General features: G+C 45.6%; 1 non-coding gene across 1 annotated transcript; it reads left to right on the forward strand.

The window, feature by feature from the left end:
* The first annotated feature begins 7,188 nt into the window (after nucleotides 1–7,188).
* On the forward strand, nucleotides 7,189–7,296 carry LOC144687001 (U6 spliceosomal RNA). Its single transcript, XR_013578039.1, has one exon. It is a non-coding gene; the product is annotated as a U6 spliceosomal RNA (small nuclear RNA).
* The last annotated feature ends 16,389 nt before the right edge of the window (nucleotides 7,297–23,685 follow it).

Here is a 23,685-nt window from a genome sequence, read left to right on the forward strand (position 1 = left end):
GAACCCCCTCGGCTGCTTCCCAGATGTGCCTGCAAAAGCAAGGAGAGATAACTAGTGCCCAGCAGGGGACTGTGGAACAGGTGAACTCAGTCACAGCATGGCGGTCTGATGGATGTTGCATTGCTAGATCCTCACTTAGTTGAGCACCGCTGACCTCACCGTCAGCAGAGGAACGGTCCAGATCCTCGCTGGCCAGCTGGATGACTCTATTTTCAATAGTTTTAAAGTCTGTGAGGGCCTTGATGTTGGGCATTCCCTCACCAGTTTGCACCCTTTCCCTTTTGTTGTGTGCCAGCTTGCCCTGCATGAAAACAGATGGAGAGAGTGTAAGCAGGATGCCTGCCAGGCCAGATGAGAAGGATGCTTGGCATGTGTGGGTGGTGAGTGGTGAGGGCACGATCTGCAGGGCAGATGAATGTGTATGTGAGAGACTGGATGGTGATGTCCCTTAAACTGGCAGTGAGTGAGATCCCTGTGGGTATGTGATGGGTTTGTGAGTGTGTGAGTGATGAGAAGAGTGGTGAGAATAACTTACCCTGATGGAACGGAGGAGATCATTCATCCTCTTTGGCACTGGGTGGCTGTCCTCTTTTGCAGGGTGTTGGTGCTGACCACATCTGCCACTGCCTCCCATGCTGAGTTGGTGACCTTGCTTGCTGGTCTTTGCCCAGAGCAGGGATAGAGGACTTCACGGCAGGCATCCACTGTGCCCAGTAGGCGCCCAAGGGAGACCTCGCTAAATTTTTGGGCAGCACCTTTCCTCCATTTAGCAACCATGACTTGGCAGAAGCTTCAATCCCTTAGAGAGTGCTAGTGCCATGCAATGCCGCCCTTTAAATATGGTGGCTGGATTACTGAAGGCTGTGGTGATGGCGAATCAGAGGCTGTCCCTCCAGCGATCCAGCATGTTTCTCAGGAATGCATTATTAATGAGGTGGGGTGCACTGGGAATGGGATTATACAGCATGAAAACTCGCCATTGCGGCCGGCGGGTAAAACGTCCTTTTTCCTGCCCACTTTGTGCAAATCTGGGATGATTCCGCACTATGAATCTATGATACTGCTTCTTATGGGAGAGTGTTCCGTACTTTCATGACCCCTTGCATGAAATATTTCCTAGATGCTCTCCTGAAGGGCCTGTTTCTGATTTTAAGATTATCCCCTCTATCCCAGACTCCTCATAAGTGGAAAACATTTTTCTTCTGTCTATCTCATCAATTCCTTTGAAAATCCCCCCAAAAAACCAATTGAATCACACCTTAACCTTATACATTCCATAGAACACAACTGAATTCATATAATTCCTCCTCATAATCTAAACTTTGAGCCCAAGTAACCTTTAGGTGAAACTGCATTGCACTCCTTCCAACGTCAATACAACCCTTCTAAGCTGCTGTATCCAGATGTGGGTATAGCCAGGGCTTTGCACAGCTGTCGCAAAACTTCTTCCCCTTTGTATTCTAACCCTCCCATTATAAAGACTGATGTTACATTTTCCTTTTTGATTTTTTCTTTGTACCCATCTAGTATATTTTAGTGAGCTGCTTAATTTCTTTGGACCTCCATTGTTCCAAGCTTTTCAACAATTTAGTTCTCTGATCTATCTTTTTTTGGTCTAAAATGGATGACCTCGCATTTAACCTGCTACTGTTTTACCCATTTACTTTATAAATATCTTTGTAATTTTATGCTCATGTCTACACTACTTATATCACCAACCTGTGAGTCATCACGACCCAACATCATTGCAAACTGTTAACCAAGCACGCTGGCACTCAGTTCAATTAGAATACAAGCCTCTCACTTGCCACTCTTCCAAGGATTGGTCAACTTGAAAACCACTCAAACGCTATTCCATTCTGAGACATTTATATTAACAGAAACATCTTTCTGTAAAGAGAAATATGTACTTTTCTTAGTAAAGCGAATCAAAAATAATTTAATCCTCGAGCTGTAGATTATTGTTTAAATATAAACAAGTTAGAACATGAAGCTATAAAGGATTATGGAATACATTTAATTCCAAACAGGCTAAGATAATGTTCCAGAGAAAGAGTTTACATTACGATACCAAAGCCAATAAATATGATTTGTACCCATTCTCAATTGTGTTAGAATAAGCTATTGAACATTTTTTGTGGTCTACAACTACAGTGAAGGTATTGTAGAAGGATATTCCATTAACAAACCATTTCGTCTCATGTTCTAGTGCTAACAATATCCATTGGCTGCAGATATAGTAAGATATACATTCACAAACTCAAGAAGTCCTAAAAGCACTGTGCAGCCATGAAGTACTTTTGAAATGCAGTCACTGTTGTAATGTAAGAAACACAGCAGTCAATTTACACACAGCAAGGCTAAAAAACAGCAGTGAGATAAATGATCAGATAATCTGCTTTGGATAAATATTGGCTAGGACTCTGGGAAGAACTCCCACTCAAATAGTGCTATTGGTTCTTTTACATCCACTTGAGAGGGAAGACAGGGCCTTGGTTTAATATCTCATCCAAAAAACAGCAGCATAGCACTCCCTGAGATACTGCAATGATACTGACATGTCAGAAAGACATGAAAGTAATCATATACTATGTAAATCAAACTTTATTCATTTTGCTTATTTAAAAATTAACTTTGCTGAACCAAAAGACAGCTGCCATAAGTCACCTGATGTCTCAAACTAGAAGGTGACCACTAAAGCAGTACATGGATTGCACTGGAGCATTGTCCTGATATGTTGCTCATGGAATCTCATACCTGGGGCTGTCAAGGTCCATTTCAAAAATGAACTATTGAAAGAAAATTAATGTTATTTGTGTCTTTATAAGTTTACCCCTTCTAATGGAGTCCTTTGGTCAACCAAAACAATAGCTACCCAGAACAGGGTCATCTATATGGATAATGACTCTTTCAGAGGCTAATGGCTGGGACATTATACGCCATAAAACAAAAGCCAGCCCAGACACTATTTAAACATCCCTTTATGAAATCATTGTGGAGGAAGGAGGTCACATGACTTAAGTTACCATTTTGAAATCTCTTTACACAGTTGAGATCTCAGAAGCAGGCCAGTCTGTTGATTTAACTTAAACCTGCCAACATCCGACAGCAGGACTCTAGGCTGACCAAGCAGCCTTCAACAAGCCCTCCTCAAAAACTGCTTATCTGGAAGCCATTGTCCACTGCCAGCCAAGTGGAACAAGTCTCTGAATATCAACCTCATCTCATATTGGCACCATCTTAAAGCAATTCTGCACTTCTGCCTTTAGCCAGAAACTTGCCTAAATTGGAACTTCTCCTTAAGGGAACCTCCTCTGGATGTGGACTTTCTAGACTCTCGAAATCATGTGAACTAATATCTATTTCAAGGTTCTTTTTACTGTTAAATTATTCATAGTTGCAAAACCCCCTCTTTTCTATTTCCCTTTTGTATGTATGTGTAAAGTTGCAATCATCACCTGGGTTTGAATGTTTGAATAAACTAAACTTCTGATTTAACCCTAAGAGAGTTTGTTGCGAGTTACTTTAAAAATTGACTACTCAAGCAAAGGGATTTTGGAATAAGTGCCATAGCCTATTTTAAAACACAAAAAAAACTCTGCTTACAGACAGATGTTGAGAGAACAAAGGAGTTCAGTATATTGTATATAATCTTCATTCTCATGAGGATTGACCCAATTTGCCTAACTATAATCATAAGGGATGGAGTGAACACAAGACAAATATACCAGCTGGTAATCACATGTTCTTACTGTTTTGGTTAACAGTTCTTGAACAGTTTCTCAGGTAGATCAAGCACCAGTAGTTGAATATTCATTTCTCAGTTGCTTCATGTAGTTAGAAATCAAATGTTGAATATCATAGATTGATGCAGCACAAAAGATTCAGCCCATCATGCTTATGTTGGTTCTCTGGTAGAACTATACAATTAATACTGCTGCCCTCTTCTTTCCTTATAGTCCTATAATTTTCTTTTCCATTCAAGTATTTATACAATTCTCTTTTGAATGTTTTTATTGAATCTGCTTCTGCTACCCTTTCAGACAGTATATTCCAGAACAACTTGCTGTGCAAAAAAAATGGTTTCCTCATGTTGCCTTTGGTTCTTTTGCCAATCACCTTAAATCTGTGTCCTCTGGATTCCGACATTACGCTACTAGAAGCAATTTCTCTTTATTTACTCTCTTGCCAAAGCTCTTAATGTTTTTGAACATCTCTATCAAATTTCCTCTTAAATTTCTTTGCTCTACAGGAGAACAACCCCAGGTCCTCCACATTTTTGAAGTCCCTCATTCCTGCTACCATTCTAGATGATCTCTTCTGCACTTTCTGAATAGCCTTGACATCCTTCTTAAAGTGTGGTGCCTAGAATTGAAAATATTATTCCAGCTGAGGCCTAACCAGTGTTTTATGAATGTTTAACATAACTTCCTTGCTTTTGTACTCTCTTCCTCTATTAAAAAAGCCAAGGATTCATTTTTTATTTAAAAAAAACCTTACACAACTTGTCCTGCCACATTCAAAGATTTGTTTATGTTCATCTCAGGGGTCTCTGTTCCCATATCCCCTTTAACATTGTACCATTTGGTTCATATTGCCTCTCCTCCCTCTTCCTATCAATATATATCACTTCACACTTCTCTGCATTGAATTTTATTCACCATTTGTCTGCCCATTTCACTGTGATTCTATGAAATGTTGGATTTTTACCAGCACAGTTAACCAGCCATAGCCTTATTATTGAATAGACAAAGAGCTTTAGATTTTCGTGTAATATGAGTCCATTTTTCTTATGTCAGCAGATGAAATGCCAAATAACATGCAACATTTATATTATTGTATGAATTAGACGAAGAAATGCTAAATCATAGCATAGCAGCATTTGTACTGCGAGCTCTGAAATTAAGGAATGCATAACATAATAAAACTAGCATGCAATAAATATGCCACCACTGGAAAGTGGTTGGGTAAACTCAATACTGCTATACAGGTCATCTGGCCAAACATCTCTTATGTGGCTCGTTGTCATACTTTGTTTTATAATGTTCCTGTGGAGCGCCTTGGGACATTTCATTACATTAAAAGCAGTGTACATGTATAAATATAAGTTGTTATTATACAGGTCTGATGCTGTGCATTCAAAAATTTGATCTGAAAGGATACAATAAATATAAACCGTGCTGTAATTTTAATGGGCTACTGTAATATTCATGATCATTATGAGAAAAAAGGAGTGCAGCTTAAGGAAAGTGCAACTTAAGGCATATTCCTTTTTGGACGATACACAGAGTTGTCTCATTAAGACAATTTTATTTTATTAAAAATAATCCTCAAAATTTCCTCATTTCTTTCAATACCCATCAACTTTCTCCTTCTGGTTACAGCTCCCTCCTCAAGTATTTTTAAAAAATTTCCATTAATCACCAATCATATTTACAAAATTTTTAGTACAAAAATCCTTTTAACTACAATGCATTTGTTATCAACAGTTCCTCAGACAAGCCAATCTAAAACATTCAGTGTTTCACCAAACAAACACACAACTTAACGATAAATCTCCCTATCCCATTTTCCATTGGATCCTGTCACTCACATTCCACAAAACAAAATCAACTGCTTTATCCTAGATTCTCCATTCTCTACCAACAAACAACATCATATATGCCCATGCCCCGGAGCCCATCTCAACTGAGGCTCAAGATCCAGAATAAGTGCATATGCTTATAATTCTCTTTTTTCCACCCTATGGGGCCACTTCCAGCCTCCCCACACTGTCCAGCTTCCTGCCTCCTGTTGCTTTGATTCATGATCTTTAGGGAGAAATTACTGGACAAAAAAGGCAGCAGTTTGCAGATCAATAAAGGAAAAGGACGAAGTTGACAGAGATTGCTAGTAGAATAAGGTAAGGAGAGTAGCAGTGTATGAACAAGGAAAGTAGAGAGAACATACTCAGAAGAAAGAAAAATATTGCGAAAATAGAGACTATTAATAATACACAAGGGCACAAACAGACAAAAGTTCACAGACAGTGACATCAGATAAGAGTTACACAAAATGACAGAACAGAGAGAAACAAGAGGGGAGGGGTTGGGGAGAAAAGAGAGTCACAAGAGACAGAATTTAATGCTGTGATGGTGAACCCATCCATTGGCTGGAGAGCCAGTGTCAGCCCCACCTCAACCATATCTGGGAGCCCGTTTGACATTACATTCCAATTAGGCAGCCCGCTCACTGCCTTCAGAGTTCCTGATCACACTTCCTGGTGTGGAGAGGATATTCTGCATCCCAGAGTCTCCAATCAATCAGCTCTCCAGCACCAGCAACACCACCCGAAGCGGTAGCCACTGCCAGTACTGCAGGAGGCCTGAACGTGCAGATCACCACTGGAGTCTCTGCATCAAATGATTGGGGCTGAATTGCCAGGCATACAGGGAGGCCCTTGTGAGGGGGAAGCAGGGAGGGTCATTACCAAGGGCAGGGGGCAGCTTCCTAAGGGTCCCTCTGTTGGACTCAGGATGCCAGAGATTGAGGGGCTTGCCCCCCCCCACCCCCCTTCAGGCACCTGGTGATTTGCCCATGTGGCATGGCCGTCAATTGGTCTCTGGGCAGGAAGGCTGTCCTCAACCCTTCCTGCCCAGGACTTAATGAGGGAAAGATAGAAAGGCGACAGTGTCTCCACCCATGCCTTCCTGCCCCATTTATACACCCCCCACCACCTCCCAGCCGCCCTCTGGTGGGGGGTGGAAAGCATTAAATTCTGCACAAGAGAACCAGCTGTAGCTCTTCCGGAGATTCCACAAAATGCTTGGCACAGCTAATATATATTGGGTTTCTCCATGACAAACATGAAGACTTAGTGATGGCAAAGTTTCCCCAGCCTCACAATATTCACTGTCCTGAAAGAATTATAGACCACACCAGCAAGTCCAACTCTAATCCTTGAGGCATAATTTTTAAAGTATCCTTTTATTTTGAATGTTGCAATTAACCTCATTAAGACCCTGCTCCCATATGTCCACCTCTAGGTTCCTTGCGGCGGTGTCAGCTGTGGCTCAGTTCATAGCACCCTCGCCTTTGAATCAGAGGGTTGTGGGTTCATGTCCCACTCCCGGAAACCAAGAACTGTGATTGTACTCGAAAGAGTTGCAATCTGTGACTGTTGATAACTCGAAAGAGCTCCCACTCTAGGTTCCTCGCTTCGGCAGCACATATACTAAAATTGGAATGATACAGAGAAGATTAGCATGGCCCCTGCGCAAGGATGACACGCAAATTCGTGAAGCGTTCCATATTTCAGTCTTTCAAAACATTTCTAGGTTCCTCAAAACGTTATCATCTTTAAAGCCAATACCACCGCACTATCATCCCTAAACTTGTTACAGCTGCATATTTTAAATCTCATGATAGAGTGTTTCATATAAGTGATCCCTGTCCTCTACGTCATTTATCAGCTTTGGTTCATTACTAAGCATTAAATCAGATATAGTTCTGTCTCATGGCAGTCCTCACATACTGAGCTAGGAAACAACCATTGATTGCATCAATAAATACTTTTTAAAGGCTTCCAATCTCTCTTTTGTTCATCTCATCAGCAGTTAATTGAAACCACCAACCCCACCCACCACCCAATCAATACTTCCTCGCCTTTACAGCGAAGTTTAGTGATTTGATGGCACTCTGCAGATTTTTTCACCCTCTCTCAGGTTGTTGGTCTATCACATGATCCTATGAGCACACTGGTATTTCTGCTGAGTTCCAGTTGGAGCTTGAGAATTTCTGAACTTGCAACATCACCTTGGTCGCCTATTTTTATTCCTTTCTTAACAAAGATTCTACTCACCTTAGCTTCTCTGGTCAAGAAAGAGCTTCCAGCATTTTAGTACCTTTTATATCCTCAGGATGTCCCAAGGCATTTCACAACCAATCAAATGCTTCGAAGTGCACACATTGTTGTTATGCAAGCAAAAGCAGGAGCTACTTTTGTGCACAGCAAGATCCTGCAATAAATGGCAGAAGAATGTTTTTTTGGTGATGTTGGTGAGACATAAATGTTTACCAGGATACTGGGAAAATACCCTTGGACCAGAATTTTACGTGGGAGTCAGGAGCACATCCGCTGACAATTAAACGGGCAATTAAGCCCATTAACAACCCAACTGATCCAAATTTTACATTGGCCGCGTGATTTAGCATTCATCGCATGGGCAACACAGGCAGGCGGCCAATCCGTTTTTTCTCATTTCTCATCCAAGGGCGGAATAAAAGGGAAGTGGAGCATTGGCTATGTAAGCGCTTAGGAGTTCAAATTTGAGTTTGCTGCTGTTTTGTTGCTGAGATTTCAGACTTTTTCTTGTGGTTTCTGCTGAACCCTTTGCTTTGTTCGCTTTGTTTTGAGGACTCTTGTTTTGTCAACTCTCTTGAAGGATTTCTGCCAAGTGCAGGAGACAGTGCCATCTGCATTTCAGCAGATGGGGATTATGTACTCCGTTTGGTGGGGCGGGGGCCTCCTCTGAAGAGAGACCTGTGGGAGGAGAGGTGCAGGCACAGTGGGTGCAAGGTCAGCAGAGAGAGAAAGGCAGAAGGCACCACTATGCTGCTGCCAGAGAGTACAGGCAGTGATCCAGCTACCTCAGCATATCTGAGGTCCAGTGTCGCAGCTGGCTCCGCCTCCCTAGGGACACCATGACATCAATATGCCCGGTAATCGGGCCAGAGATTACCACCGGCTGTGTGGGTGGCCATTGGCTCTAAAGGTCACAGTTGCCCTTAATGTTTTCACATCCAGATCTTTCCAGTGGTCAGTAGGAGATCTGTGTAGACTGACCTAATCAGCTGCCCACCGTTGCATCAAGCTGGTCTCCGACGCTCTCTTCAGACGGGTCATGGCATTCATTCATTACCAGATGGACCAAGCCAGCCGGGCTGAGTGAGCCAGCACCTTAGCAGCAATTGCTGTGTTCCCCCGCATCCAGGGTGCCGTAGACTGCACTCTTATAGCCATCAAGGTGCCAGCAGGTCAGCCGGGTGCCTTCATAAACATATAGATGTTATGTCACCACAAGGCACAGATTCTGCAAGTCTGTGCAAAGTACCCTGGTTGCTCCCATGATGCATACATCCTACAACACTACCTGGTGCCAAGGCTCTTCGTGGCTCCAGCTCGGCTAGATGGTTGGCTGCTGGGTAATAAAGGGTATCCCCTGAAAAGGTGGCTTGTGACACCACTCCAGCACCCAGGGACAGAGGTGGAAGAGAGGTACAATGGGAGTCATGCCTCCATAAGGACAAACGTTGAGAGGACCATTGGGTTGCTGAAGATGAGGTTCCGCTGCCTGGACCATTCACGAGAGCACTGCAATATCCTCCTAAAGTCACTTATAGTCATTGTATGCTGCACTCTGCACAATCTGGCACCAGCAAGGGAGGACCCACTGGAGGATGAGGATAGCGAGGCAACTCCACAGGCCTCAGAGGAAGACACTACGATGGATCTGATGAGGACCCCGGACAAGCACAGAGTGAGGATGTGGAGGCAGACTTGAGGAACCTTCAGGAAGGCAGGAACACCAGGGCGGCCTTGATTCAATGCGCCTTCAGTGAGACTGCCAAGGCTTGGCTTGGCTCTCATGGCGAGGGTGCCGCCTCCTTCACACACACATTTCGGAGGAGGCAATCCCATGATCCCAATGTCACCTCACAGCCTCCGTAATAAAGTTTGCTGCTCCTGCCGCCTATCATGAGGCACTGATGAGCCCTGCACCTATGGAAAACATGAAGGGCAGTCAGGACATTGAAACAAAATCTAGATTTATATCTTTTCCAGAGTTGCAAAAAAGGAACTTAGCATAATTTTGTTGCTACTGGCACACAAAAATAATACATAACACTGAAGAAATGAAAGAATGTCACCCCACCCTGTGCTCATGGTGCCTTAAACTTATGATTGTGATTGCTGCGTCTTGGTGCCCCGCTCCCCCTCGCTGGCAGCGACATTGGAGGCAGATTGCTGACTCTGCTGTTGTGTCGGCCCTGATGACCTTGGCGGTCTTCCTCCAGCCAGTAGGCAATGATTAGGATCCGCCTGGGAGGGCGTGACCAGTGAAATGGCTGGGCACTCCTCAGTCGTTGCAGCCTCATCAGAAGCCACAGTCACTGGCAGAGGAGTGGAGGAGCTGCCAACCTCATCTGGAGTGTCTTAAGATGAGCCCACAGGGATGACAGGCAACTCGTGCACCAGCATGAGGTACATCTGGACCTTACTGCTCATCATGGATGAATGGGCATCTAGTAGAGAGAGTATGTGCTTCATCCATCTTTTGCACTGGCAGTGACCTCCTGAAGTCACTGCTGGTGTGGTGGGTGTGCAGGTCCAAGCATGACCCCAGGAGCCCCTGATTCTGCTCCTGGAGCTGCCTCTCCATGAGAGTCATGGCTCTCTCAATGGAGGAGGCTGTGTGCTCGGTGCTCGGGGTCAACGCAATGCTCAAGCTCCTCATGGGCTCCTCCATGACAGAGGCCATGGTAGACAGACCATCAGGGATCTCCATCAGATCTTCCCACATATCCCACTGGACATCCAGCATATGCCACCTGATGGACGACTCCAGAGGTTCATCATCCGCCTTGGACTTAGCATCATCCTGGTCTCCAGGAGTCCTCTGACAGCTGGTGCCCTGGGCACCCTCTGCCTCCGCCAGATACTCATGTGAGTGTGCCATGCCCTCCCTACTGTGCACTACCATCTGAGATGGCAAACTAATACCCACCGATTTGTCTGTATCTGTGCTAGTGCATGGCACCGTGAGAATGGGTGATGCTGGTGAATCTGTCTCCGGCTCCTCCTCAGGTATCAAGGAAGGGTCCTCGGGTTCCCAACAGCCTCTGGAGGATGGCTCATCTGAGGGAAGAAGACAATATGTCAGTATTATCAATCATCATATAGTCAATGTGCATGCTAGGTGGGCAGGTGAGACTAAGGGCATCTGTATCATGGTGGCATCGTGATTGCTGGATTTTTTGGGACTCTTGCTTAGAAGTCATTTGAGATGAGACCATCCTACATTGTTTGCACTCTCTGTCAGTCTCGCATCTGCCCACTGGACTCTTACATCCCTCCGACACCCCTGCCTCTCCATGACCCGAGGACCTTGCTCCTTGCTGGCACTCTAACTCAAGGGCATCCATCTCAAATTTGGTCAGTATGAGCAGGTTGGCCACCCCACCACCCTTTCGCCTGCACTCCACAACATTATGGCTTCCCTTCTGTTTGGAACAAAGTACATTAATTAGTCCACCCTCTACCTTCTATATCATACCAGCCTCGCACCCAACCCCCCCACCCTCCCTAACTCCACCGGAGGACCAGGTTGAGGGACCCATTAAATTTGCATGTCCCCAAAGGCAAGTGGCCACATTTCCCAGCCTTGCTGGCACAGGTATATGTGCCTCTTGTCACTCTAATCTTACAGCCCTGAACGCCACAAAGTGTGGCCACCCTTCATGACATTTCCACACAGTGCCATGCCAACTTGGTATTCACCCTTGCTGAGTGCAGAAGATCATTAAACTGCTCGCAGCACTGGATCCAGGACTGACCACTCGCGGCACTGGATCCAGGACTGACCACTCGCGGCACTGGATCCAGGGCTGACCACTCACAGCACTGGACCCAGGACCGACCGCTCATAGCACTGGACCCAGGACTGACCGCTCGCGGCACTGGATCCAGAGCTGACACGCTATTTCATGCCCGCTGGCCTTTAAAAATGGCACCCGGACCTGCGAACCGGCCAGTTGACAGCAGCCACACAAATAAGCTCCCGACCCGTCTTTGCATAGTTAATTAGGCTGCAAGTGCAGAATCAGGTGCGAGTTGCAGCCATTACAGAGAGCGGGCTGGGCGCTGCCGAAACCACCTTCCACTGCACCTAGTTTCATTATGCGAAGATTTGGCTCTGAGCATCAGTGAGCAGGTTATTGCTTAGCATGTTCTGCTTGATAGCACTGTTGATGACCCCTTCCATCACTTCACTGATGATGATGGAGAGTAGACTGATGGGGTGGTAATTGACTGGATTGGATTTGTCCTGCTTTTTGTGTACAGGACAATTTTCCACATTGCCAGGTAGATGCCAGTGGTGTAGCTGTACTGGAACAGCTTGGCCAGGGGGGCGGCAAGTTCTGGAGCACAAGTCTCCAGTACTATTGCCGGAATTTTGCAGTGTCCAGTACCTTCAGCCGTTTCTTAATGACACGTGGAATGAGTCGAACTGACTGAAGACTGGCATCTGTGATGCTGGGGACCTCTGGAGGAGGCCGAGATGGATCATCCACTTGGCACTTCTGGCTGAAGATTGTTGCGTATGTTTCAGCTTTATCTTTTGTACTGATGTGCTAAGCTCCTTCATCATTGCGGATGGAGTTATTTGTGGAGCCTCCTCCTCCAGTGAGTTAATTGCCCACCACTATTCATTACTGGATGTGGCAGGACTGCAAAGCTTGGATCTGATCCGCAGGTTGAGGAATCGCTTAGCTCTGTCTATCACTAACTGCTTATGTTGTTTGGCATGCAAGTAGTCCTGTGTTGTAGCTTCACCAGGCTGACACCTCATTTTTAGGTATGCCTGGTGCTGCTCCTGGCATGCCCTCCTGCACTCTTCATTGAACCAGGGTTGATCCCCTGGCTTGATGGTAATGGTAGAGTGGGGGATATGTCAGGCCATGAGGTGACAGATTGTGTTTAAGTACAGTTCTGCTACTACTGATGGTCCACAGTGCCTCATGGATGCCCAGTCTTGAGTTGCTAGATCTGTTCGAAATCTATCCCATTTAGCACAGTGGTAGTGCCACACAACACGATGGAGGATATCCTCAATGTGAAGACAGGACTTTGTCTCCATATTGACTCCTACCGATACTGTCCTGGATAGATGCACCTGGAGCTGGTAGGTTGGTGAGGATGAGGTCAAGTATGTTTTTCCTTCTTGTTGGTTCCCTCAACACCTGCCGCAGACCCAGTCTAGCAGCTATGTCCATTAGGACGAAGCCAGCTTGGTTTGTAGTGGTGCTACCGAGCCACTCTTGGTGATGGACATTGAAGTCCCCCACCCAGAGTACACTCTGTGTCTTTGCCACCTCAGTGCTTCCTCCAAATAGTGTTCAACATGGAGGAGCACTGATTCATCAGTTGACAGGGGGGTGGGTACGTGGTAATCAGCTGGAGGTTTCCTTGCCGATGAGATGGTCAGAGTTGATGTTGTGGACTCTGAGGGCAACTCTGTTCTGACTGTATACTACTGTGCTGCCACCTCTGCTTGTCTATGTATCTGTGCCGGTGGGACAAGATATACCCAGGGATGGTGATGTCTGAGACATGATCTGTAAGGTCTGATTCTGTGAGTATGACTATGTCAGGCTGTTGATTGACTAGTCTGTGATGCAGCTCTCCCAATTTTGGCACAAGCCCACAGGTTCAACAGGGCTGAGTTTGCCGTTGTCGTTTCCGGTGTGTGGTTGATGCTGGGTGGTCTGTCCAGTTTCATTCCTTTTTATTGACTTTGTAGCAGTTCGATACAACTGAGCGGCTTGCTAGTTCATTCCAGGGGGCATTCAACCACATTAATGGGGATCTGGATGTAGGCCAGACCAGGTGAGGACGGCGGATTTCCTTCCCTAAAGGGCATTAGTGACAAACGACAGATTTATATTGAATTCAAATTCCACCATCTGCCATTCCACCTGGGTCCCTAGAGCATTACCCTGGGTCTCTGGACCAGTCCAGTGACAATACCACCGTACCACCAACTACCCCTCTTCCATCATCTATGGGCTTGAGATGTTAGGTTGTTGGGGTGGCTTCTTCGGCACCTGTAATCTGGAAAGGTGAATAGTGCAGGCACAGCACTAAGGCATGACTGTGACTTTCTGGCTGAGAGTGGGAGGTCTACTATAGTTGGTCACTCTAAATTCATCTGTTGGATCTATCTGTGCACAGGAAGATGGAGGATTTTAGATTGGAGGCCGTGCTCAATGCTGCTCAGATTGAGGGGTTCTCCCCTCACTATATAGCACAGCTTAGAGAGGATCCGTGGCCTAAGGTGTATGGTCAAGGGGAGACCCAGGAAGAGCCAGAGGCTAATGAGTTCAGACCCATTCAACGGAGGTAACTGGCACAACCAAGGGTATACTGAAGATGCTTTTCATGTTTGGAGATGAGCGAGACACAGTGCAGAGATTGACAAAAGATCTGATGTCTCGTATCTGCCACATTTTGAGGGAGGGTCTGACGTCACATGGACTGGGAAGTCATCCCCTGCCAGTGCCCCAGAAGGTCACCGCCGCACTCAAGCGACTCGTTCCAGGGATCCCCAGGGGACCAATGTAGCATCTCTCAGTCTGCAACACATAAACGCATAAAGGAGGTGAATGAAGCCCTCTACAGTAAGGTTCATCATTATACAAAGCTCACAGGCTGCTAGGTTTCTGGGATTTGTGGCGATCTCTGTCTTCCCAAGAGTGCAGGGAGCAATCGATTGTAAACATGTTACTTTAAGAGCTCTCTGGCAGCAGCCCCTGGTCTTCATTAACAGGAGAGGATTTCACTCCATCAACGTTCAGCTGGTCTGTGGTCCAAAGGATAGGAAGCTGATGGCTGCCAAAGGGAGGAAACATGCTGCCCCCAAATTTAGCGACAACTCCCTCGAGCATCTACTAGAGGCAGGGGAGGCCCACTGTGATGTCCTCGCTCTGGGCGAAGACCAGCAAACAGGGTCAACAATCCAGCATGGAAGGCAGTGGCAGCACTGGTCAATCCCAAAGCACTCCAAAAAAGGACAGCCACCCAGTACCGAAGTACTCCGTTCCACCAGGGTAAGTCACTCTTCTCATCACTCTCAACTGACACACTCACAAACCCATCATACATCCACAGTGTTCCCACTCACGACAAGCTCAACGGACATCACCACTCAATCTCACACACACCTTCATCTGTCTGGGTGGATCGCCCTGGATGTCCAGCTGATAGTCCTCCTCCCTGTGGGTGCCCAAGGGCCCCTGCCTGACTCCTTGAGGAGAAGGGGCACCTGGAGTGAGGTCAGGGTGACCCGACCCCCTCTCGCCTAGCCACTGATGTTCCCATCACATATACTCATACAGTTATAGATGTTTACAGCACAGAAGGAGGCCATTCAGCCCATCGTGTCTGTGCCGACCAACAAAGATCTGACTACACTAATCCCATTTTCCAACGCTTGGCCCATAGCTCTGGAGGCTATGGCAATGCAAGTGAATACCTAAATACTTCTTAAATGTTACAAGAGTTTCTGACTCAATCACCCTTTCAGGCAGTGAGTTCCTCTTAGCCTTCTACCTCTTACCTTAAATCTATTCCCCTTGATAATTGACCCCTCTACTACTCTACGAATGAAAAAAGTGCCTTCCTATCCACCCTATCTATGCCCTTCATAATCTTATATCCTCTATCAGGCTCTCTCTCAACCTTCACTGCTCCAAGGAAAACAACCCGAGCCTAACCAATCTTTCCCCTTGGCTCAGACACTCCAGCCCAGGCAGCATCCTGGTAAATCTCCTCTGCACCCTCTCCAGTGCAATCACACCCTTCCTATAGTGTGGTGACCAGTACTGCATGCAGGACTCCAGTTGTAGCCTAACCAGCATTTTATACAGTTCCAGCATTCCAGTGTGTGCCTGCTCTTGTATTCTATGCCTCGGCTAATAAAGGCAAGTATCCCATATTCCTTCTTAACCACCTTATCTACTTGCCCTGTTACCTTCAGGGATCTGTGGATATGCACACCAAGGTCCCGCTGATCTTCAGTACTTTCCAGGGTCCTACCATTCAAAGTGTTATCCTTTGCTTTGTTAACCCTCCTCAAGTGCAATAGCTCACACTTTTCCAGGTTGAATTCCATTTGCCACTGCTCTGCCCACCTGACCAGTCCATTGATATCTTCCTGCAGTTTATAGCTATCCTCCTCACTATTTATCACCCTACTAATTTTCATCTGTGAACCTCTTGATCATACCCCCTACATTTAAGTCCAAATCATCTTTGTACACCACAAACAGCAAGGGCCCCAATACCGAGCACTGCGGAACCCCACTGGAAACAGACTTCCAGTCACAGAAATGTCTTTCTACCATTACCTCTGCTTCCTGCCTCTCAGCCAATTTTGGATCCAACATGCCACTTTGTCTTGGATCCCATGGGCCCTTACTTTCTTGACCAGTCTGCCATGAGGGGCCTTTTCAAAAGCCTTACTAAAGTACATGTAGACCACATCAAATGCATTACCCTCATCAACATTCCTGGTCACCTCCTCAAAAAATTCAATCAAATTTGTCAAACATGGCCTTCCCTTAACAAATCCATGCTGACTATCCCTGACTAACCCAGTCCTCTCCAAGTGCAGATATATTCTGTCAGAATTCTTTCTAGTAACTTCCCCACCACCAATGATAGAATGACTGGCCTGTAATTTTCTGGTCTATCCCCTCCTCACTTTTTTAACAACGGGACAACATTCGCCGTCCTTCAGTCCTCTGGCACCTTATCTGTGGCCAGAGAGGATTTGAAAATTACAGCCAGGGCCCCTGATATCTCAAACAAAAACAGAATTACCTGGAAAAACTCAGCAGGTCTGGCAGCATCGGCGGAGAAGAGTTGACGTTTCGAGTCCTCATGATCCTTCAACAGAACTGAGTAAAATTAGGAGAGGGATGAAATATAAGCTGGTTTAAGGTGGGGCGGGGGGTGGGGAGAGAAGTTGGGGGGGGGTGGTTGTAGGGACAAGCAAGCAGTGATATGAGCAGATAATCAAAATATGTCACAGACAAAGGAACAAAGAGGTGTTAAAGGTGGTGATATTATCTAAAAGAATGTGCTAATTAAGAATGGATGGCAGGACACGCAAGGTACAGCTCTAGTGCGGGTGGGGTGGAAATACTGAAAGGTATTACAGGTATAGATTTAAAAATAATGGAAATAGGTGGGAAAAGAAATATCTATATAAATTATTGGAAAAAACAAAAGGGAGGGGGAAGAAATGGAAAGGGGGTGGGGATGGAGGAGGGAGTTCAAGATGTAAAGTTGTTGAATTCAATATTCAGTCCAGAAGGCTGTAAAGTGCCTAGTCGGAAGATGAGGTGCTGTTCCTCCAGTTTGCGTTGGGCTTCACTGGAACAATGCAGCAAGCCAAGGACAGACATGTGGGCAAGAGAGCAGGGTGGAGTGTTAAAATGGCAAGCGACAGGGAGGTTTGGGTCTTTCTTGCGGACAGACCGCAGGTGTTCTGCAAAGCGGTCGCCCAGTTTACGTTTGATCTCTCCAATGTAGAGGAGACCACATTGGGAGCAACGAATGCAGTAGACTAAGTTAGGAGAAATGCAAGTGAAATGCTGCTTCACTTGAAAGGAGTGTTTGGACCTTGGACGGTGAGGAGAGAGGAAGTGAAGGGGCAGGTGTTGCATCTTTTGCGTGGGCATGGGGAGGTGCCATAGGTGGGGGTTGAGGAGTAGGGGATGATGGAGGAGTGGACCAGGGTGTCCCGGAGGGAACGATCCCTACGGAATGCCGCCGGGGGGGGTGAAGGGAAGATGTGTTTGGTGGTGGCATCATGCTGGAGTTGGCGGAAATGGCGGAGGATGATCCTTTGAATGCGGAGGCTGGTGGGTTGATAAGTGAGGACAAGGGGGACCCTATCATGTTTCTGGGAGGGCGGATGCGCGGGAGATGGGCCGGACACGGTTGAGGGCCCTGTCAACGACCGTGGGTGGAAAACCTCAGTTAAGGAAGAAGGAGGACATGTCTCTTCCCTTGCCTCACTCAACTATGCCTAGAGCGGTGGAGTGCAGGCCCGAGTGCAAATCCAGCAGAACCTGCTGGACCAAGGTCTCCAAGGCAGCGACCACCTTTCCCATGGAGACCTCAAGGCACTAGCATGTTCGAACCACCACATCAGAGAGAACGCGAATGGTTTCCTCCATCCTTGGCTCTGGTCTGATCACTGCCTCTTGCAGCTCTGCCTGATGTTCCACCACCTGTCATTGCATCCCTAGCATGTGTGCTACAGCCCTTTCCAGAGGCTCATCATCTGACTCAGACTCAGCCTGTTCTCCAGAAGTCCTCCGAGTGCTAGAGACCTGAGCTGTCACTGCCTCTGACTGCTGTGGAGATGTGTCAGTGAGGTGCTCTCCAGAATGTGATGCTGAGCCTAATCTAGATCTATGACACAGCGGGGTATGTGTCTCTGCGCTGGCAGAGGGTGCAGGTGAACACAGTGATGGGATTTCATCAGATGAACCTCAGCATCCTCCTTTGAGGTGGCCTGGGGCCGGGGCTATGGTAGCTACGGTAGTCTGTCTGGGCCTGCTGCTGCCTGTAAGAGAGAGTGAAGATGGGCTGAGTTCATGAGTAGGCTGAATGCAACACTGCATGTCACTCACTGTGAATGTCAAGATGTGGTCAACTTATGGAGGGCTCATCTATACTGGGTTGCTGGGAGAGGCCAATCTCATCTTCGTCACAGGAGGGATCCCTGTCCTCCGCTGCCAGCTCAGTGGCATCCTCTTTGAAGCAACTGAGCTCCAGGATGTCGGTCGTCCCTCCTCCAGTCTGGGGTCTCTCCTCCTGTTGTGGGCAAACTTGGCCAGCATGAAGACAATGGATGAAATGTGATGGGAAGGGATGGAGGAGAGGTTGGGAAGCATGCTTGCCCGCTGTGTGTGCTGAGCCTTCCCCAATAAGGGCTGAAGATGCTGTTTGTGCGGGATGATAGAAGAGATGCAGGTGATGTTAAACTGTTCGTGAGACATTGAATGCTGATATCTCACCCGCTAATATTGTGTGAGATCCCTTTGAGTGCATGATGCCATTATGAGAGTGAGTTTGGAGTGAGTAGAAGATTGACTAACTCTGGCGAATGTGGATGAAATCATTCATCCTCTTCCTGCACTGCAGGGCATTTTGCTGGTGGCTGCCCATGGCACAGACCTCCTCTGTGACCGCCTTCCAGGCTGGCAAGGTGAAGTTGGTGGACCTCCTGGAACCATCCCTCGGGTAAAGAACATCCCAGTGTTGATGGACACCTCAGATTAGAGCCTCCAGGGATACGTGGCTGTACCTTGGGGCTTCACTCTTCTTTGTCCTTGGGGCCACCTCAGGGTCAGTGGTGAACACAGCTGGACTGGAGAGAGTGAATGTGTGTGTTCAGGTGCTGTTTAAATATGGTGCCAGCACCTTCAACCCCATTAGGTGACAGCAGGGTGGACCAGTCAGTGCCCGCCCTGCCAACTGATTCGGAGAGCTGCTTGCCGATACATAATTAATGAGCTTCCAAGCGTAAAATCAGGTGCAAAATCCCTCCCTGCTGCCCAACGGGAAACGTGTTGCTTGTCCTGCCCACCCCTGCTCTTAGTCTCAGGGGTGGTAAATTCTGACCCTAGTTCTGGATTTGTTTATTTAATGGTTTTATTTATTTGCATCACCACTTTTAGAGATGTGTGTATTTGCACTCCACATTTACTTCTCCACAGTTAGATTCTTATTCTCCAAGAAATAGGTGACCATCTTATTTTCTTACCAACGTATAATACCTCATATTTAACCAATGTTGGAACTTATTTCCCAAATATATTCCCATTCTCCAAATGTATTCATGTTCCAGTACAGCTACAACACTGGTATCTACCCGACAATGTACAAATTTACCCAAGTAGACAAATCTAATATGGCCCCTCAGTCTAATCTCGAACATCAGCAAAGTCCGATACCATCCAGAACAAATCAACGCCCTTGATTGACACCCCATCCACAACCTTAAACATTCACTGCCTCCACCACAGAAGATATTGGCAGCAGTGGGCACCATTGACAAGATGGACTTTGATGGGGCAGTTTACAGGAGAATGCAAATGACAATTTGGTTTCCACCAAATGTTGAGGGGTATTTAGCTCCAGATCTCATTACAGTCTTGGTCCAAACATGGGCAGATGATCTGAATACAACAGGTGAGGTGAGAGTGACACCCCTTGTCATCAAACCAGCATTTGAACGAATGTGGTATCAAGGACCCCTAGAAAAATTGAAGTCAATGGAAATTAGGGGAAAACTCTCCACTGATTGGAGTCATACTTAGCAGAAAGGAGGTTGGGTGAGGATGTTGGGAGCCAGTCATGTCAGGTCCAGGATAACGCTTCAGGGTAGTGTCCTAGGCCCAACCATTTTCAGCTGCTCCATCAATGACCTTCCCTCCATCATAAGGTCAGAAGTGGAGATGCTTGCTGGTGTTTGCAGTGTTCAGTACCATTTGCAACTCCTCAGATACTGAAACAGTCCATGTCCAAATGCAGCAAGACCTGGACAATATCCAGGCTTGGACTGACAAGTGGCAAGTAACATTCACGCCACACAAGTGCTAGGCAATGACCATCTCCAACAAGAGAGAACTTCCCCTCGACATTCAACGGCATTACCATCACTGAATCCCCCACTATCGGCATCCTGGAGGTTACCATTGACCAGAAGCTGAACTGGGCCAGCTATTTAAATACTGTGGCTACAAGAGCAGGTCAGAGGCTGGAAATTCTAATGCAAGTAACTCACCTCCTGACTCCCCAAAACCTGTCCACCACCTACAAGTGTTATGACCGTTGCAGTTGGTAAAGCGGAGTTATTTAAAAATTCCAGAGGGAAATTTTAAACAATTGTCATAATCAATTATTTTAAGTGTTATGTTTGAGATGCAGCTCTAAACTCAGGAATCAGACCAGAAGTTTGAGGTTTTACATTAAACTAAATAAAACATTTTATTAATTTACACTGGTTAAAATATATGTACACTTGGCTACAAATTACTACTATCATAGCTTTTAACAAATTCCCAAACTAATCTCCATTAAGACAACTGCAACCCATAGGCTTAACCAAGCACCAGGCAAAGCATTTTCACCATACAAATTCAAAATGAGGTTCTTTTCACTGTGGAGCCAGATGGATCAGTCAGAGGCCTTTTGAGCTTACATTGCCTCTTTCTGCACACCCGAAAACTGCTGAAGTTGTACCTACCGCCACTGATTGAATTCAAATTCTCATTGTCTCACCAGCCTCTTTGAACTCCAATTTTTAACAATGAAACCCCTTTTATTAGTACCAATTTTATTAGTACTATAAACATATGGCTTGGTATGTGTTAGAAAGGCATCAATTTTCATGCCACTTTTTGAATGCTCTATTCAAAAAATGCAAATACACTCTACCTCTCTATTTACATCTCAAACTAGTAAATCAAAGCACCCAGACTAGCTGGCTCTAATCCAATTAAGACATAGCCGCAGACCAAACCTCTACTTTAAAAGAAAAATATTTTCCAAAATATTATATACATTAGCTTCATGACACAAGGCACAAGTCAGGAGCGTGATGGAATACTCTCCATTTACTTAACTGAGTGCAGCTCCAACAACACTCAAGTTTGACACCATCAATGGAAAAACAAGACCCACTTGATTGACACCCCATCCACAACCTTTAACATTGACTGCTTCCACCACCAGAAGACAGTGCCAGCAGTGCATATCACTGACAAGGTGGACTTAGATGTGGCAGCTTACAGGAGAATGCTAATGTGGATGCACACAGAGATGTTGGGTGCATTGGTTGGCATTGGTCTGATGGCCTCCTGTCACTGTCAATGAGTATGGCGGAGTCTGCTCCAATTTCCCCACTCCGCAGGCTCTCTTCAATATCCCTGTTGTATTGCAGACCCAGTAGTACTGCCACTGTAGTCCCATACCCGTTGTACAAACAGGTCACCAAATCCTTTGCTCTGCCTAGTGAAGATGAAAACGCTCATTGCCAAATTGAGGAACTCATCACAACATCTCCAGAAACACGCCACAGAAATTTCTCAACAGCAGAAGTTATTCTAAATTACCTTACCTGCAAGTTGGTTGCCTGACCCTTTAAATATTGCTAGTGCTCGGCCCTATTACCAGCTGAACGTATGTTCTTTACTGAGTGATATGTGAATACGTTGAATGGACATGAGTGCTCCAAGTTTGCATATAGAGCATCAAATCAGCTGGAGGGTGAGTGACTTCGGTGACAGCACCAGTTGAGAAGCTTCCAGCCCACACAGGGGCCATCCATGTGAGTGTCCTTTCCAGAATGGGGTGCCATGCATGCCACAACAGACAGGCACTGCATGCCCCACTTGAAGAGTCTTCGGATCCTGTAGTGCTGTCTCCAGAGGTGCTACGGATCCAAATTTTATGCCATATATCTTTGCAGCCAGGCTCAGTGAAGAGGCAGAAATGGTTAAAGAATATGGAACAAAGACATGTGAATGTTCAGTCTGTTTGCAAGTTTACTTCTAAAGCCAACTTTCTGGCAAACAGATGGTCTGGTGTTTCTTGTCTGACCTCCACAACCATCAAAGGCTATTCTTTCTTTGTTTTAATAATACCATAAAACCACTGTTTTACTTAGGAATTTGAAGTAGTTTAAAAAGCCCCCCAAGTCAAAATACTTGTATATATCGTACCAATTAGCATATATTTCATCCCGCTTCCTGTCCAAGACACAATCTTAAAGCAATCTGCCGTTTAAATCTATGCCAAATATATATTCATGCATCTATCACAGATTCAAACTGCTCATTGTTTTAAGAATTTGTCTTGGATGGGGCGTATGATCACTTAGTACTTCTGGAGCTTTCAGTTGCTGGGGGGACTATTGCTGAGGTGGAAATTTTAATTTCAGACTAAAATGGAAGAAATAAAATATACTGTAATCATTAAAGAGAAACACATCATTGGAATAATTATGGATGGTTGATTTATTGTTAACAGAAATCACATTTTGCTATCAGTCATTTCAAATGAAAGGATCAATTGAGATTAAATGTGAAACTAAATTTGATGTTAAATATAGCATATTAATCTGATAACTTTTGTATGTAGTTATTTATATGGCGTGTTTGGAAACACTCTAGATGCTTCTTTTCAAGGCCCCACCAAGAGTACTCCCACAGCAAACTTTGTGCTCTATGTTATGCATAATGTATCTGAAAGTACAGCACAACTGTGGTGAATAGTAAACTCTTTCTGCAGCTTAAAAGTTCAGTAAAAATAGTAACTCAGACCCATCCAACTGCCACACTGCATACCTAGGTCCACCAAATATGAATCAGCTTCCTGAAGAAATAAGATCAGTAGGAATATAAATTGGAAAGCTGTAGAAAAAGGAACAATTGTGATTTACTTAACGACAAATTATGGTTTGAAATAAAAATGGTTTGAATCTTCAGCCCTGCTTGAAACTTGGGGGAGAGGCAAGCAATACCCCATTTCCTGTAAGCTCGGCTATAACTCCAATTCACCAGCTGACACAGTGGTATCTATCTGGAGAAACTCTTGCAAGACATGTGATGGGACAGATGATCATAGTTAATGACGCTGGCTCTCTCTCAGTAATGTAATCAACATTAAACGTGTAGCACACCTATGTGGACAAGGTAATTAACACTTGCTAAGCTGTTCACCTGGACAGAATTGATTCACCCACCCTTTGAATAGTCAGTAATGTGGAATAAATCAATTATTGAGGGAAACACAACTGTGAAAACATCTCTCATGCATCTCGCAGTCACTTGCTAAAATCCTGT

The sequence above is a fragment of the Cetorhinus maximus genome, chromosome 11 (assembly GCF_964194155.1).
Source record: "Cetorhinus maximus chromosome 11, sCetMax3.hap1.1, whole genome shotgun sequence".
Classification (NCBI taxonomy): domain Eukaryota; kingdom Metazoa; phylum Chordata; class Chondrichthyes; order Lamniformes; family Cetorhinidae; genus Cetorhinus; species Cetorhinus maximus.